Source organism: Vulpes vulpes, chromosome 2 (assembly GCF_048418805.1).
Source record: "Vulpes vulpes isolate BD-2025 chromosome 2, VulVul3, whole genome shotgun sequence".
Taxonomy (NCBI): domain Eukaryota; kingdom Metazoa; phylum Chordata; class Mammalia; order Carnivora; family Canidae; genus Vulpes; species Vulpes vulpes.
The window spans coordinates 65752096-65771184 of NC_132781.1; the positions used below are offsets into that span (position 1 = coordinate 65752096).

At 35.4% G+C, this 19089-nt stretch overlaps 1 protein-coding gene across 1 annotated transcript in view; it reads left to right on the forward strand.

Moving 5' to 3' along the window:
• Nucleotides 1-6969: 6969 nt before the first annotated feature.
• Nucleotides 6970-19089, forward strand: part of LOC112923648 (transmembrane protease serine 11F) — an 89775-nt gene continuing 77655 nt past the window's right edge. Inside the window, exon 1 of the mRNA XM_072743499.1 lies at nt 6970-7143. The gene's annotated coding sequence lies outside the window, so the exon portion shown is untranslated. The remainder of the gene's footprint in view (nt 7144-19089) is intronic.

Consider the following 19089-nt stretch of genomic DNA (forward strand, 5'->3'; position numbering starts at 1 on the left):
AATATATTGTTTATTTAAATAAATATATTGTTTATTTAAATAAATATATTATAAATAAATATATTATTTTGAATTATTTTTCTATGTAGGATATATGTATTTGCTTAAGGAACAATAAATTTAGTTTTTATGTCCGAAATCTGGGCTTATTAAAGAACACCTGTGCTCTACCATTTCTCCCGGCAGAGGGCACTGCAACCCAAGCATCAAGCTTCACAGTTTCCATAAATGTCAAACTTACAAAGTGACTGGACAACTAATAAATGGGCAAAGTATAGTCCTGTGAGGAGGCAGGGGAAGACAAAGAAAAAACTTCCCTTCCAGTCCTTTTTTATGGTAAATAAAGAATATAAATTGAGATGATTTGTGCATGTTCTTATTAATTTGTACCAAGTGTCAAATAATTGGGGATAGCTAATAATAGCCCAGAGGGCACAGTTTTCATAAGGGTGCCATCACCTCTAGGAGGAGCATTGATTAATATGGTTTTGGGAAGAGCATTGATTAAGTTCCATTTTATTTTTTATTTTTTTAAAGGATTTATTTATTTATTTATTCATGAGAAACACACACAGAGAGAGGCAGAGACATAGGCAGATGAAGAAGCAGGCTCTCTGTGGGGACCCCAAAGTGAGACTCGATCTGGATTCTGGATTCCCAGATCACTCCCTGAGCCAAAGGCAGATGGTCAACGGCTGAGCCACCCAGGCGCCCTAAGTTCCATTTTAAAGGGAAGTATGAAGAACATTCTGGCAAGTGACATTATCAACTTTCATGATAAATAAAGATTTACATAATTGACTAATAAATTCTAAAACCACATGATCTAGTGGAGGGAAAGTATAAACACACAGCAAATTCAAGTGCATGGCAGCAATAACAACTGCCCGGTTTAGACCTGGAAACTGTTTCAAATCTACAGTTGCCTCTCTGACCCGCTCCAAACAATCCCAGGCCCCGCAAACATCAGCATGCTTCCTCATCTAACTCACAGATGTGTTCCCCTTTCTCTGTCCATTCATTATTTAATGGCATTACTGCTCTTATACATTATGCCATATTCAACTGGATTTAAAGCCAAACAGTACATTGAGCCCAGTAGAGGCACATTAGAGCAATAGTTTAAAGCGTGGACACTGACATCATTAGACCTGTGCTGGAATTCTGTCCCTGCCACTGCACAGCTGTATAAACTTAGCCAACTTTCTTACATTCCTCAGACCCTCATGTAAAGTAGAAATGATAATGGTTAGTACCCAGGCTTGTACATAATGCGATGAATATAAGGCATTTAATGCAGTGCCTAGAATATAGTAAATCACCCTCCTCCCACAGAGAATGGTGATTGATTGTTACAGAAACTAGATGTTGGCAGGATAGTCCTTATTCTGCTTTAACTTGCTTCATAGCGCCAAAAGCAATCTGGAAATATATTATGCATTTATTTTACTCTGTCTCCTCTCTTTGACTGTAAGCTCCCACAAAAGCAAGAACTCTGTTGTATTCACTACTATCGCTCCAGCACTCCAGCATCTAGGACAGTATCTCTATGTGGTGGGAATTAGGTAAATATTTGCTGAATAAATTAAAAAAATCTACAAAGTACTAATTTCAAGCACATACCACAAGGCAGATTGATTATATGGTATATATCACCATTTTTAGTGAATAATTCAAATTAAAATAACATCAGGAGACTCTATATTTCCTCTTTATAGTTATCATTGACTCTTTGCCTGAAATGAGAATTCATTAATATGAGGTGCTACTGAAGAATGGTCCCAAATTATGAAACATGTAAGAGGGAAATAAGTCTTTGTTCTGAAAGGATCCTGTTTAAACATGAGAAAGAACACTGCTTCTGAGATATAAGTACATGGCGTAGCTATTTGTTTCAGTGCTCAAATGATAAAGACATTAATCACAGCCTCCTCTAATCCAAGACAGGTTAAACCTCTAATACGTTATTTAAAATTAGGTAATGTGTGTTGTCACTTGGATGACTCAGCATCCAAGTGACAATACATTTTGAATTCCTGCAACCTCAGTCATCATAAGACAATGATAAGATTGCTTACATGCTCGGTATAGCAAGAAACAAGATCTGTGTTGGTGTGTTAAGCAAGCAGGTCGTGCAAGGATATACTGACCATTTGATGAGAAATTTGGTATGACCCAAAGTAGTCAATACACAGCATTACGTCAGGAGATGTCTGAGTTTTTAATATAAGTGTTGCATTATTCGATCCCCTGCCATGTTTATTGGACTCCCTAACCTTTATTCTGACATTTGCAGACACATATCAGTTAGATTACCACTAATTATAGGGCAAAAGTTGATAGCTCCACTAAAGTATTCTGTGTGTCTGGCCTTCTTTCTCCCCAGAGTTTGATAGGGTCCACTTCATTTTCTTCCTATAACAGGAATGGAAATAGTGGTCATGCTGTTTTTTTCTCTCATGACTGGTTATTATTCTTTAAACAGTATATTAGCAAATTTGCTCTGGATATTGACCATTAATGAATAGTATGATTAACACAAATCACAATAGTAAGCAAACAATTACACACTGGGCAACCTGTTTATCCATATACTCACCTATTGCTACATCAGAATTATTTCTGATATGCCTGTCCCTAAAATATCCTAAACTCCACCTCTTGCAAATCAAGTAAGAGATTTTCAGTGCTAATTACCTGAATAGTTAGATGTATAACTATAAAGCACAGAAGTTAGAATCAGGAAATCTGTCTTAGCTCTTCTATTGGCAACTTCCTTTACTTTCTTGGAGCCCAATAAATATAATTTCCTTTTCTGTTCCTCTTTGGCCTCTCAGTCAAGTAACTGTAACCAAGCCCAAAGAGATTCTGTTTTCACAATATAAAACTGCTGATGATATTTTTTAATAAGGTAATTAGGATTTGACTTCAGGAAGAAAGGCTAATGGTAGGGGATCTTAGGGTCACCAATGATTCAGTGAGAAAAATTGTATTCCAATCCCAATTCTGTTAGTCATATTGTGGCTTGAGAAATTTACTCAACCTCCCTGATTTTAGTTTGCTTTCCAGATTAATGGGAATGATAGTGTATAGACTTCACAACATTGTTAGGATTAAGGAAACAAAGTACTGAAAATGCTTAGTACAGCAACAGGAAATCAGCAAATCTTGATTAAATCAAGAACTGTTCTGAACTCTATTTTGTCATATCCCTTTTTCCTCAAATATTTATTTTGCATGCAAATACGTATGTCGGTATTTTCTACCAGTTACATAACACCAGTCTTTTTTTTTGTTGTTTTTATTTTAAGTTCAGTTAGTTAACCAACAGTTATGTCAGCTTCAGATGTATGATATAGTAATTCAACACATCCATACATCACCCAGTGCTCACCACAAGTGTGCCCCTTAATTCTCATCACCTATTTTATCCATTGTTCCCACCAACCTCCACTCTAGTAACCATCAGTTTGTTCTCTATAGTTAAGAGTTTATTTTCTGATTTGCCTGCCTCTCTTTTTTCCCCTTTGCTGTTCTGTTTTGTTTCTTAAATTCCACATCCGAGTGAAATCATACCGTATTTGTCTTTCTCTGGATGACTTACTTCACTTAGCATTATACTCTAGCCCCTTTATGGAGTTAATGTCCATGTGGACATTGGTGTAAGCAAGTTAGGTAGTAAGTATGGGTGCCGCACTGGTTCCCACAGGTGTCCCTGTGTTCATGCTGAGGGGCAAGGTTGGGAAATGACACCTGCCTGTTTGTTCCTGGAGGGTTCTCTCTGAATGCTGCCTTTCTGGGACACATTTCAAGATGAGCAAATCACCTTTCCACTGTATGCTCCAGGCCCTCTTCAGATCACTGTTTTTGGGCTTTATGTCCACGGGTAGTTTGCCTGCCTTCTCTCCAAGAGCAGTGCAGTGCTTTCCGGGCTCTGTCCCAGCAAGCTTGCTGACCTTTAAAATTCTAGGCTTTAAGCCCCACTGGTTGCCTGAAGTCACAAAATTCTGCCACCCTTGCTTTCCAAGCCAATGGCTACGGGGAATTACCTTTCCCGGGGACTCCCCTGCGTGCTAGGATGTCTCTTGCCCTTCCCCAAGTCCTCAGCTTTCTCACCACCATGGTGGCCTTGATCTGTTTCTCTCCCAGAGTGTGTCTCTATACTTCCTACCTTCTCAATGGGCCCTCCCTTCTGTTTTTAGCTGTGGAGTTTGTTCTGCCATTCTTCAGTTGATTTCTGGAATATTTAGGATGATTTGATGGTTATCTAGTTGTATTCATAGAATAAAGCAAAGTGCTCCAACTCTGCCACCATCTGCCCTCTCCTTTTAAATAGGATTTAAAAAATATTTAGAAAGGCACAATTAATATCTATTTTAGACAAATTTCAAGCATTTTAGGATCTGTTTAATATGTTACAGAATCTAAATTACTAAATATATACAGTAAAGCCATATCTAACAAGAAGTAAGCAATACTAAAATAAGATTTTAAAACTTGCAGCTGCAAGTCCTAGAAATCTGATATAGTTAAATAACTCAATTATGAAATAGGTATTTAGCTGTAGGTATCAGCATAATAAGAAATATCCAAGAATATTTATTGAGTCAACTACTATTGACAGTTAATTTGGAAAGATGAAATTTCTACAAGCCCAGCCAAATGGATTCCTTTTCCTGAATTCCTTCTTTCTTGTTATGGAAAATAACGTGGGGACTGTATTGTTTTCCTTGGTGTCATCTTCATTAGGTTTGTCCTTTCTTTCTTTCTTATTTAAAAATAATTTTAACATCAGAGAAAAGTTACAAAAATATTATGAGAACTTAAATTTCTCATCACACTGCTGTTGTAAGCATTAAAGAGGCAACAATCCATGTTTTCACTCTACTAATAAATTAACAAATTATTATATATGTATGTACATACATATATGTATGTGAGATATATAGAGTTAGAGATAACAAGCTATAAAGGCTAAGAAAAATAAGTAAGCAGAGGTTGAGAATAGAGAGTGACAGTGCCACTATTTTAGAGAACATGGTCAGAGAAGCACCTTTGATGAGTGACATTTGAGTAGAGACGTGAAAGAAATGAAGGAGCAAGACTTGTAAGTATCTCCAGGAAGAGTTTCAAAGAGGGAGAGTATAGAAACTACAAAGGCTGAGGACAACGTAGCTGGAACTGATTGAAAATTAGGTTGGAAAGAACAAAGTAGTAGGGCAGGATTATATATGGTTTTCTAAGCTAAGATCAAACTGAATGTTATTCTAACTGTGCTGAAAAGGCACTTGAGGAGTTTATGCCAGGCAGCAACATATTCTGACTAATATTTCAGTGAGATCACTCTAATTGTTGCATACAGGTTAGATTGAATGGGACCAATCATGGAAGTCGTGATACCAGTTAGGAGGTAATGCAGTACTTCAGATGACTGATGATGAGGTTATTGATTAGAGTGGTATTGGCAAAGATGGTACAAGTGGTCAGATCTGAATTTTGAGGATAGAAACTAGAATTTTCTAATGGATTGGATGTGGAGAGGAATCTAGGATGGCTTCAAGGTTTTTGTCATGACCAACTGGGTGAGAAATGGTTGCAATTTACTGAGATTGAGACTGAGTGAGAAGTAGCAGTCAGGAAGGTTAGGGAGAACTAATCGTTAAGGTTGGGACATGTTAATGTAAGATGCCTGCATGAAATACAAGTGAGTATGTTGAGCAGAGATTTAGATATGCAAGTCTGGAGTTCAGAGAAGGAATCAAGACTGGAAATATAAGTTTGAGAATCCTGAACATATAAAGAGTATATTTGAAACAAAGAAAATCCATGAAACAGAGTAAATATGATAGAGAAGATATCTGAAGGCTGAGCCCTGAAAACTTGCAAGATTGACTGGTTGGAAACAGTAGGGATTCAGCAAGTAGTTTCTCAGTCATTGCCCTATAATTAGCAGTTGTTGAGGAGTCATGTAACTCCCAGTTGATTCATGTTTCAAGTATTAGATACAATCTACTAATGTCACTAATGTAAGAGCATGGGGTGGCAGTAGTTTGAATACATTTCCTTTGTTAATTAGGAATAATTTAAAGGCAAAAAGTAGCTACAGATTTTTTCCTTTGGGTATTTGATCAACAAGCTTTTTTTTTTTTTAAAGATTTTATTTATTTATTCATGAGAGACAGAGACAGAGAGAGAGAGAGAGAGAGAGAGAGGCAGAGGGAGAAGCTGGCTCCATGCAGGAAGCCTGATGTGGGACTTGATCCCTGGACTCCAGGATCATGCCCTGGGCCAAAGGCAGGCACTAAACTGCTGAGCCACCCAGGGATCCCCAATCAACAACCTTTTGAATCAGAGGTTTTAATCAAACACTAAAAATACTGTGAGTAATTTAATTTATGTAATAATGTTTGCCAAATCCTTCAAATTTTTAGTGCCTAAAAGCATGCCTCACAGTAGTAGTAGCTGAATAAATATTAGCTACATACTGTAACATTTCCCTGGCAGGTACTTAAGAATCGCAAAGCCATTTTATGTATTGACAAAGAACACTCAAATTATTAGAGTAGAGGTTATTTCCTATTCATTTTCTTTAGCTGCATAAAGGAATATGAATAAGAAAAAAGGTATTTCTTGAAATAAAGATCCCATACCTAAATTCTTTCATCAGTATTTTAACTTCTGACTTAGTGTGAGGCTTGGGTCAAACTGCATAACCCTCTTACAGACTGAGCATAATTTTTTCTTTCTACATGTTGGAAGCTGTAAGATTTGACAGGATTGTGTACTGTCCTCAGAACTCTCTGATAGAGCCAGCAATAATGCTAGTGGCGATTATAGGGGTGTTAGAATGATGTCTCAATTGACCAGCTGTTGTTTTTAGCATGGCCCTATGATTGGCTAAAAAAGATGGCATGTGACTAGTTTCCAATTGGCAACAACCCTTTTGAAACTGGGGCTCTTGTCTGACTCAGATTGAAAGGGTTAAGCTCTAGGAGAAGGAGGTTAACTGCATTGTCTGTCATATATTTCGGATGTCAGAGAAAAGATTCCAGAGTTGCATTCTAGGATCATTTCCAACAGCTGCCAGCCAAAGAAGTAGAAACTGTCTAATGACGGAACCACTTCAATACCAGAAACTACAAGGTATGGAAACAATGGTTAAAAGGATTAAAGACATATTTTAAAATCCATTTACTTTCCTCCTATGCCCTGTTATATTTACTATGATATGATTTCAAAAAATTCACTTCTCATGCTTACATTTTAAATCTGTCTTTTTCAAATTTTATCCTCTCTTGAATGATTAGGCATTTCAATTTATTGCATTATTATGTACTTACAGTCAATTTAAAAAAATATTGTGGGAGGTTTATAATGGCATTTATGTTGTTTGAAAACTTAATTTTTTTTTTTTATTTTTAAAGACTTTATTTATTCATGAGACAGAGAGAGAGGCAGAGACACAGGCAGAGGGAGAAGCAGGCTCCATGGAGGGAGCCCAACATGGGACTCGATCCTGGGTCCTCAGGATCAGGCTCTGGCCTGAAGGCCGCGCTAAACCGCTGAGCCACCAGCGTTGCCCAAAAACTTTAATTCAGTGTGTACCAAAGACTCCTGGGAACCCCTGAGATTCTCATGGGCTTTTGACATCAAAATTTAAGTATCATTAGTGGTTTTGCTTTGTTGACATTTGTACAGATTGAAGCGAAAGCAATGATGATTAAAACTGCTGGACCTTAGTGTGAATCAAGGCAATAGCACCACACTGCACCCCACTGCCATTGTTTTTTGATTTCAAGCATTCCAGAAAAAAAAGAATTCCAGTTTCACTTAAGAATGTTATTGATGAAGAACAAAAAGTATTAATTATTAGATCTTGGCCTTTGGGTACAGCCCTTTATTAGTACACCTGGTGACAAAATGAAAACCATGCATAAACACCTCTGCTTCATACTGAAATGCAATGGTCTTGAGGAAAGTTTTTAGATATTTGAAAAAAGCTGTAAAAGCTACTATTTAACATACAGCATCATTTTTACTTTAAAGAGAAACTGACAGACAAACTATGGTTACTTAAGGTTTAGTTTTTTTGGCAGATAGCTATTAAAAATTAATAAAGGAAGCTGTGACTTCAAAGAAAACAATAATTTGTTGTTTGTGATAAAGTTCAAACTCACTAGTGTAAATTCGAATTTTTAAAAACTTGCGTGATCCCCTGTAAATTTTACGGCTTTTCAGTATACTTACTTTTTATAATGAGATTGGTGTTGGCATTAAGAAATATGGGGAGCTTTTGATATCATATAAATAAACGTGTCAATACTTGAGAGATATGGATGATTATGTGAATTAACTGAATCAGTTCTTTAAAAAGAGCAAGTGCATAATATTACAAAATCATACACACTTAAAGATCCACTCAAAGTAGACAAATACTGATGGATTTTAACATAACAAAGTACAAAAATTTCATTGATATGGCCTCAGATTCTACAGAGCAACAACTAACCTTTAGGAAATCGCCATTTTTCAAGTTTTGGTATAAAATCAAGAATATCCACAATTATTTGAAAACCTATCATAATACTCTTTCTTTCCAATTACATCTCTAAGTGAGATAGAATTTTCCTAAAATACTTCAATCAAGACAACTAATGGCAATACAGTGAGTTCAAGAACAAATAGACATTTCACATTTTTTTGAAAATAAATCTTTTAAAAATAAAAATGTTATTTTTAAATGGTTTATTTTTATTTTAAATATATAAATATTTTAAATTTCTTAGTTTTAACTTCTAATACCGCAAATATTGATAGATAGTCTACATAAACCATAGCTATTTAAGGTCTTCAGTAATTTTTAAGGGTGTGGGGTGGTCCTAAGAACAAAATATCAGAGGACCACCGATTTGATTCTTTTCAAGGGAGAAAAGCATAGCAGATTTATGTAATGATATGGTGCTAATTCATTAGCCTCGAAGCTAGATTTTAAAAATATATAAGCCAACAAAAAAAGCTGTTTTTTTTTCATTCAGTGACTCAGTCCATGACATATTTAACATAGTGATTATGTATCTAATAACTGTGCAGATCAGAAACTTTAAAATGTATAATGCTAGTGCTCTCAGTGATATATTTTGTTTATTTGTTTAATTAATGCTTATCTCCTGGCTCCCTGCATTTAACATAATCATTTCCACAATCACACTGGATCTTGAACAAGGTATATTTTTGATGATCAGAACTTTGTTTGATCCTAGATTCGTCATAGGTCATGGGATTAAAATCATGGAAGTATAATTATTTTAGAATTAAAAAAAAAAGAGATGGGATGAGGTAATCCAAACTTTCTTTTGACAAAAACAAAAATAGAGGCCCAGAGAGGGGTAGATAACATGCAAGGTCAGTATGTGACTAATTCTGGAACTGGAATCTGGTTTCCTAGTCAAAATATTCTTTTCAGTATACTGGTATTTATTCTCTATCTCCTGATATGTGAAACTTTTGCTCTTGAGTGCAAAATATTGACTTAACGATGATAACCACAATTCCAAAAACTGGTGATCTTTGAAACTTTCACCCACTTCTTCAGCCCAGTGAGAGTGCTCAATTTTATTAAGTTCATGTTTGAGGTATTAAATTACTGGTAGAAAGATTCAATGCTGAAAATCAGATTTTCCAGGTAGTACTGTCCTTGTTGCTGCCTTACCTGCTTTGTAAAACCATGCATTATTTACTGTGATTATTTGGGTAACTGCTAAACTGAAGCCTCTGAGAGATTACGGGTGGAAAGCATTTGAAGAGCCATAATTTGAGAACATTCTGAGGTTTATACCTAAAGGAACATTAAACATTAAAATTGTCAGAATTTGGGATCGCTGTGTGGCTCCTCGGTTTGGCGCCTGCCTTTGGCCCAAGGCACGATCATGGAGTCCCGGGCTCCCTGCATGGAGCCTGCTTCTCCCTCTGCCTGTGTCTCTGCCATTCTCTCTCTCTGTCTCTATGAATAAATAAATAAAATCTTTAAAAAGATAAAAGAGTATTCCATTTACTCAGTAATTGTGTTATCGGTTTTCATGTATAAAAATGAACCATTTAGCCTTTTGTATATTTTTTCTGCATATCTTTGTAGTATTTTTTTTCTTCTCTTTAAAATATGTGTAGCTTTCTTTATATGGTTATTGAACATTTCTTAAGGACATTACTAGTTATATTCACCATTTTTGCTTTGTGAAAAGATTTTATTATTTACAACTGGCCAATACTGATAAAGTTATTATTGGCCATATTTACTTTTTTGAATCAATACACTTTGAATTCTTTTATTATTTAGCTAATTAGTCCTTAACTAACTTGGATTTTCTTTCTAGAAAATCACATTATCTTCAAATAATTTACCTACCAGCCTTTCAATAATTAAATGTCCTTTTACAATTACTGACATATCATATTATCACAAGCATATGGAAAACTGTTAAATAATATTGAAACCCCACATTTTAATAATGAGAAAAACCATCGCTTAGGAGAAATGATAACCTATATTAAAACTAGTTAGAGAGGCACCTCAGTGGCTCAGTGGTTGAGCCAGGGTCCTGGGATCAGTCTTGCATCGGGCTCCCCACAGGGAGCCTGCTTCTCACTCTGCCTATGTCTCTGTCTCTCTGTGTCTCTCATGAATAAATAAATAAATTTAAAAAAATAAAACAAAAAAAAGTGTGCATATTAATCTGTAATCAGTCCCTACAATCCCTACTGAAAAAGATTTAAGGTCATTTTCTCCCTTGGCATAAGATAACTGAATTGTTGTTTATATAAAACACAGAATAAATCATCCTTCAAAATCTTTGCCTAAATATATTTCATAAAATTTTAGCTGTGTATAATAAATTTTTGGGAATTGTGTAATAATGGTTAAATCCTTGTTTACAGCTGGTCTCTTTCATAAACTGAAGGGTACATAAGAGAGAAATAATTTGTAATATTTGAGACGTATCATTTAGTATAAACTTCTCATCTTGCGGTTATTAGGTATCTAACTATAGTTTTCATGAGGAAATCCTGGCCAGCCAACATTGCATCATGACTGGTTTCATACATAAATTATGGGCATAAAATAACTCCTCCAGTGAGAAGTATTTGAATAATGCATAGATAATGATAGAGATACGTAGGGAATTAGTACACTCACCGGAGATGAATGAAACAAGGCACACGGTATAAAAAGAGATGGAGAGGGTGCCTGTGTGGTTCAGTTGGTTCGGCATCTGCCTTCAGCTCAGGTCATACATGATCCCAGGCTCCTGGGATCCAGCCCGACTTGGGCTCCCCGCTTGACAGGGAGTCTGCTTCTCTCTCTTCCTCTCCCTTTCTCAAATAAATAAATAAATCTTTAAAACAAAGGTATGGAGATTAACGAACTTCAGTGTTACATGAATTTGAACTAGAAATTGGCCAGAATTCAATGAGAATAATAGTATATCTTCAGACAGGGAGTAAGGTTAGAGAAGAAATTGATTAATGGTACTCAGGACCAGTCTTGGAAATGGAAATTCCAGAGTAAAGCTGGGAGGTCTTTCAGTGAAATCCACCCTTCAGCCTGGATATTGGCTTTGATTATAATTTTCTCTGTTGTCTGTGCCTTCTAGTAAAGAGGCCAAAGGAAGTTAATTAGCTCTTTCATTTCTATTTTCACCTCTTGCTATCAGAAAGCTAGTTTATTTCTAATTTTGAATCATATCTAGTTCATGGGGCCCCAGGGGAACTATTTAATTCATTTTAGAACGGTCTTGGTAGTTTTAGTTTGGATGGCTAAGGATCAAATTAGAGTGATATTTTTCAAACTCAGTGCCATTACCTGTTAGTAGAAAAGACTGTCTTGTGAAACACACACACACACACACACACATACACACACATATACACACAAATATATATGTATGATACTGTTATATAAAATGTATTTTTACTGTAGAACATAATAAAAATTTGGGAGAAAAAAAATGCACTAAGATGTGTCAGAAGCCTCAATATTGAACCGGAAAAATCTAATGTCCACAGGATAATTTTAGAGCGTAATATAGGAGGTAGGGTGGGGGTGGTGCATCAGTGGGACTAGTCCGCCCCCAGCAGGGAGGAATATTTTATCAATGCTGTTGTTTAGAATTTCTAGTGCATGATGACATTAATGAGCACACCAACTTTAATCAGTTTCCTTTTGCTTTTAAATTCTTTACAGACACAGTGCCCTCCTATTTACTGCATGCAGAATAGACTGCTTCTATAACCCCTGGCTTCAGACTTGGAGTGCCATTGCTTCAGAGCAGCAATGGAAGTTCCAAGTTATTACATACTAGAGTCAATCTCTTTTTATCAACTTATCAATGAAGATTATAAGCCACTTATGAATAAGATATAAGCCACTGCAATACCTAAATCAGCCACTAAGAAAGGAAAGAAAATGTTTAGAGGAAATGGCTGTCCTGATTTCTCTTAAGTATAATTCATTGGAAGATTCTTTTTGCTTAGCAGCTGAGAAAGATGGAATTCATAAAGAGTTCTGAAAAGCTAACTGCAATTTTTATGCAGAAATTGTTTTTACTTCCAAAATTAAGGAGAGAGAAAAAAAAAGATCACATTTCCAATTTCCAGAAAGTTATGTAAAAAATAAATATAGTTGTAGTTTGTAATGGAATAAGAAAAATCAGCCAGTGACTGGTAATTGGACACCTACTATGGGTCTATACCAGACACCAGAAGATATCTCAGAAGTAAAAGATCCACTTTCTGGTCTCTAGGATTTTGTATAAAGTTGAAGAGACAAAACTAAAATACATAATAGCAAAAACACAAAACCATGTCATAGATTTTTAAGTGTTGGAGAAGTCTACCAGTGGAGAAGCTAAGAGTTCTAGAACAATATACCACTATTACTAAATTATTGATAATGAGAATGATAATTGACTACTCTTGTTAGATACTGTTCCAAGTCGTCTACATTCATTATTTCATTTGCTATACTAACTATTCTAGAAGACAGGCGCTATTTTCATCCTTTTCCCACAAGTGAAGGAATTGAGGAACAGAGATTAAGTGACTTAACCAAGGTCACAGAGTCAATGGCAGAACAAGAATTTGAATCAAAGCAGTCAGTACCCAGAAATTGCACTTTATTTTTTAAAAATATTTTATTTATTTATTTGAGAGAGAGAGAGACAGAGATAGAGAGAGAGAGAGAGCGAGCACAAAGCTGTGGGGGAGGGGCAGAGGGAGAGGAAGAAGCAGAATCTCCTCTGAGCAGGGAGCTTGGATGTGGGACTCCATCCCAGGATACTGAGATCCTGACCTGAGCTGAATGCAGATGCTTTACTGAGCCACCCAGACATCACAGGAATTGCACTTTAAACTGCAACTTTAGGGCACCTGGGTAGCTCAGTTGGTTAAGCATCTGCCTTTGGCTCCCGTCATGATCTCCGGGGCCTGGGTTCAAGCCCCACCTTGGGCTCTCTGCTCAGCGGGGAGCCTCTTCTCCCTCTCCCTTTGCCTGCTCCCCCTGCTTGTGCTCTCTCTCTCTGTCAAATGAATAGATAAAATCTTTACAAAAGTAAAATAAAATAAACTGCTACCTCAAACAGTCAGAGATTTCATTAAGGAGGTGGGAATTGAGTTGAGCTTTTACAAAGTGTCATACTGAAGTGAGAGAAAATAATAGGGAGAACACTCTAATGGGAAAGAGGTTGTAATAACAGAAATTACAAAGTCAGAATGAATATTACATGTCTTAAGAATGACAAAGCTTAATTAAGCTTAAAGTTCATGATACAATGTATCATGGGAAATAGAATTGGGATGAATTTGATTCTTAGAGGATTTTAGAATTTCACTGAGTATAGTCTTGAAAGATAGAAAATACAGAAGCTATTATAAGCTTTCAAAAATAGTCACATGATGAAAGTCGTGTGCATGAATGATTAGTTTTTAATGAACATGAAGGTGAAGTGGAAGGAGAAAAGAACAAGAGACACAGAATTCACCTGGAAAGCTGTTACAATAGTCTTAAGTTAGTTTAGGATGGGAAAGGAATATATGGACCAAAGAAATAATTTGAGGGAATAATTACCAAAATCATTGGCTACATAGAGAATTAAAGTGAGTACTGAGTCAAAGACACCTTTTGATTTTTAAGTGTAGGTGATTAGGACATTGGATGGTGCCACTTACAATGACAGAAAAGCTTGGAGGCATGAAGATTTGTTAAGTTTGAGATACCTGACAAGACAGTAAACATTCTCTAAAAGCAGGGTGGTGTCATATTTAGCCAATTTAGCCTTAGCAATATGACAGGCACAATGCCTGGCACATAGTAGATGGTCAAGAAAATGTTTCTTAAAATGCCTAGCACATAGTAGGTGGTCAAGAAAATATTTTTAAAAATATATGATTGAATATAGTAATGGTAAGGCAATGAAACAAAAACTCAATAGGCAACTATAGGACTACAACTTTAATGAGGGAATAAAGTGGGATACAGATTGAGGAATCGTCTGAGTAGAGGAGAGTCCTATAGAGTTATGAGGATTAATTAATTCATGAAAGAGAAATCTGTTTTGAAAAAAAATCTGGAGGATCTGTATAGAAGCCTCCTACTTGAGGTCTTAAAGGACTAATTTCAATTTAAAAATTATGAAGAAAAATAAATTATTATTTTGCACATGTGTCAGAATAGTCTCTGCATTTAACCTTGTTGAGGGAGCTTATGGTGTGTTGATCAGTTTGACACATCCTTCTTTCAAAGTCACTGATATATATATAGCTAATACACAAGAATGTAGAATACATTAGTCTGTCAAACTCAGATCCAATGTCATTTGATGAAGATGAGAATATCTCAGTCTGCTTAATTCCAAATGAGAAACACCTAGTATTTTTTGAAAGTGCATACCAGAAAATGTTAGATCATATTTGTACTTTATGTTTTAACATCTAGGAATGGTATACACCAAAACAATGGCAGTGGTTAATTCTGAGTGGTATGGGGAGAAAAAAAAGACTAGAAGAGTAGACATTAAAGAGACTTTAGTAATATCTTTAATATTTAGTTACATTTTAGCAAGAGGCTGGATGTATTATATTATTTAAAGGTATTAGAAACAAGAACATACATTTTCTCCTATACTTCTCTGAAAGAACTAACACTTCCCAACAGGTCAAATTCTGTTTGTTTCTTTATTAACCTTTTCCATCTTTTGAAGAAAGTTTATCTAAAACTAGATTTTTTTATTCATAAACAATTCACTTAGTCAAAATACATAAAATTGCAATACATTGAAATATGATGAAAGCAAAACAACAAATGCTAGTGCCAATGTCAACCAAACCCCTAGCCTAGGATGGCATCTGTGTTAATGACCTGGCATCCAAGGCTGAGTGAAAATGCCAATCCCAATCAAGGAATTATTTTTTTTTCTGATTCACCTCTAGACCCAATTTATTTATTTAGTATATTTTTTTATTGGAGTTCGATTTGCCAACATATAGCATAACACCCAGTGCTCATCCCGTCAAGTGCCCCCCTCAGTACCGGTCACCCAGTCACTGCATCTCCCCTCCCAACTTCCCTTCCACTACCCCTTGTTTGTTTCCCAGAGTTAGGAGTCTCTCATGTTCTGTCACCTTCTCTGATTTTACTCAATCAAGGAATTAAACACTAGTAGTGCATTGCTTCTTTTTTCATATTCTGTAGATGAAGAAATACATATAAAATAAGTTCTAGCAGTTTCCTCCCACACCTCTGCTAATGATCTTGTGCTTCACCCCCTTATAGAGTGTGAGCACTTCTCTTTGAAGACTAGATTGTACCATACTAGCCTATATATACTCTACATGTCAGTAAATAGAGGTATGTTGATAAAAATCAAAGCTTACTCTTGGGATGGTTCTTCAACATTTCTGGAACAAGAAATATTCCCTAGAAGTTATCTCAGATGCAATCAACAGAACTATGTAAGGAAATATTGTTAGAACAAATCATGTCACCTTCTGGGATTTACCCAGTCTAGGGCAGCCAATCTTGGTTTATCAAACTGAGAAAACTGAACTCTCTAAATGTCATCAGGATATTGATTATTTCATTCAACAAATTGATAATAGACATAAACATTTCCCTAATTCTGCTTTCATTCCCAGATTGAATGTCTCAGACTACATCCTTCCATAGTAATCTATCAAAGTAATAAATAAAATTAAGAGTAAGCTGAACTTTTTAAACATCCCATTTATTCTTCCAAGTTTTACTTGCAAAGTTTTGTGGGTTTTTTTTTTAATACTTCCAAAGTTGTCCTAATAGCCTAAATAGACTAACTTAGGTCCCCCAAATTGTTTATTCATGTAATTTGAAACTGCACTTTCTATGAATTATTATAACATTCCGCTGAAGTCTTTAATTTATGTGTAAATGGGATAAAGCCATTTAATCAATTAATCTAAATTATTAGTCAAAGGTTACAGGGCAAATTTGTAGTGAATTTACTAAAGAAACAAATCACATGAAAATGTGAATGAGACGTGATAGAATTCTTATATACAGCACTTGGGAAGTATCGGAACCCATTCAATTCACATTTGAAAATACTTAATTCTGGAAGCAAATGATGCACAATTTTATACTTATTTTGTGAAGTTCAACTGTAAATGTTCAACTTAGAAGAACTCTCTTAATTCTATATTTTTATTAAGGAGCAGAAGGATCAAAATGTTTCTTAACCTGATCACTATCTCTTTCTAAATTTCTTCTCTGTATGGAATGAAAATTGCTAGCAAAAACATGAAATTTCATAGTGATACCAACATAAGATTTTGGGAAAAAACAAAATCAAAATCAGACCTGTTCTACCTTAGATATCAGAAAATTAAAAATTGAATTAAAATGATAAATTTTGTTTACTGTAATTATTGATAGTTATTGAAACTCTTGATTCTAAGATACGATAAGACCAAAGAGTGGGATGCCTGGGTGGCTCAGCGGTTGAGCGCCTCCCTTTGGCTCAGGGCATGTCCTGGGGTCCCAGGATCGAGTCCTACATCAGGCTTCCTGCATGGAGCCTGCTTCTCCCTCTGCCTATGTCTCTGCCTCTCTCTGTGTGTCTCTCATGAATAAATAAATAAAATGTTTTTATTTTAAAAAAAGACACAAAGGAAGTTAAATAATCATGAACTGAAAGAACATTGGGAGAACAGTGCATAATTTATAGCTATAAATATGATTTGACATCAGAAAACTAGACTTGTGTTTCTAGAATCTTCTGTGAATCCTTCAACCTTTTTTGTACTTAACATATAAAACAAAGCAAAAATTCCTTCATATTTCTTTCTCATCCTTCCTTCCTAATCATTTAATTGGAGCTAAGAATGAGTCCAATAAATTATGAAAATGAGTAAACTAGATATGTCTATAACATATAGACTCATATTTGTATCTATTTTACGAGCTTTTACAGAGATTAAAGACTATCTTAGTCGGCATGATATGAAATGTAAGGTCCATGATATTTTAATTCAAATACAGATTGAAATAAAACTGTGAACATTCACTGACAGGAAATGTTGCTTGTTTGGCTTCTCTAAATCCTGGAATTTTCACTATAGTAGTCAAGTATGCTACTGTAGCATTTGTACGTCTGCCCTGATGACTGTACTTTATTATGGTTTTTTGCTTGATGTTTGTCTTCTTTGCTCACTTGTAAGGTCTTTGCAGATGGAAATAATCTTGTTTGCTACAGTGTGCCTAGCAATTAGCACAGTTTGGCACAGACTAGGTGTTCAAGAAACATTAATGATAGTATGCATGAATAAAATGAAAGCTTGGGTCCAATTTCCGAAGGGATTTAACTGAGGAATTTCTGGAGATGACAAAGTATCATGATTATTTTGGATGAGCACATGTTTTGAAATGAGAACTATACAGATATACCTATTCAATAATTAAAGTTTTTAAAAAATGCAACCATATAAGATATATGATAAATCTTAATGTAAATTTTCATTGTTTCATTAAAAATCTTGTGAAAATTCTTAACTGTATGGCTAAGAGTATGTATCTGTTGTAGTATAAATTGGATTCTTTCTTCTCTTGCTTTACCTCTTCTTCCTTCTCCTGTGTGTCTTTCTTTTTCTGCATCTCCTTCTCTGTCTTCTGCTCTTTCTCTTATCCCTCCTTTTCCTGCTTCTCTTCCTCTTATCATTTCTTCTAGAGTCTGGGACATTAATTTTTACCTACAGAAGGTAGTACAGTTACACATATGGAAGGAAAGAAGAAAGAAAAAGAAAAGGAAGGAAGGGTGGGAGGGAGGTAGTACAAGTGTACATACATCATCAGAACTGTCCTGAGAATTTGGAAACAACTTTTTTCCACATAGAAAAACAGCCTTCCCTATGCACATTCCCTTGAGACTTCCAGGAAGAATAAACTGTCAAGCAAATAAGGAGTATAAGACCATCAGATTAGAGTTGGGTTGGGTCCTACAGGTAGGATAATAGGATATAATCAATCAACAGTATCTCAAAGATCATCAGTTTCAACAGTTTCCAATGTGTCTTATAACATAGAACCTCTGATGAAATCTAATGAAAATGATAAACCTTGCCTTAGAAAAATGCATACATGTACATATGAATAAATTTTATAGTAATTTCAGTAAATCCAACTGAAACATATTTGTAGTCCTTGGGCCTAGTCCAAACTCTGAAATTATCTAATTTATGTATCCATCTATCATCACCTACCTATGTATCTCTTAATCCATCATCTATGTACAAAATGAGATCTAGAGATGTTACCTGCATTGTTCAGACACACAACTATGAGGTGGCAGTCAGTTCTGTCACCAGGGCGCTTAGCTTCCTGATCATGTTTTTTTTTTTTTCTTTTCTTTTCTTTTCTTTTCTTTTCTTTTCTTTTCTTTTCTTTTCTTTTCTTTTTTCTTTTTTTCTACTCATCCTGGAAAGGAGATTAGAGAGAGAGAGAAGGGTGGGGTTTGTTGTTTTTTCTTGTTTTTCTTTTTGCACATCTCTGGCATTCTCATAGTTGTTTTT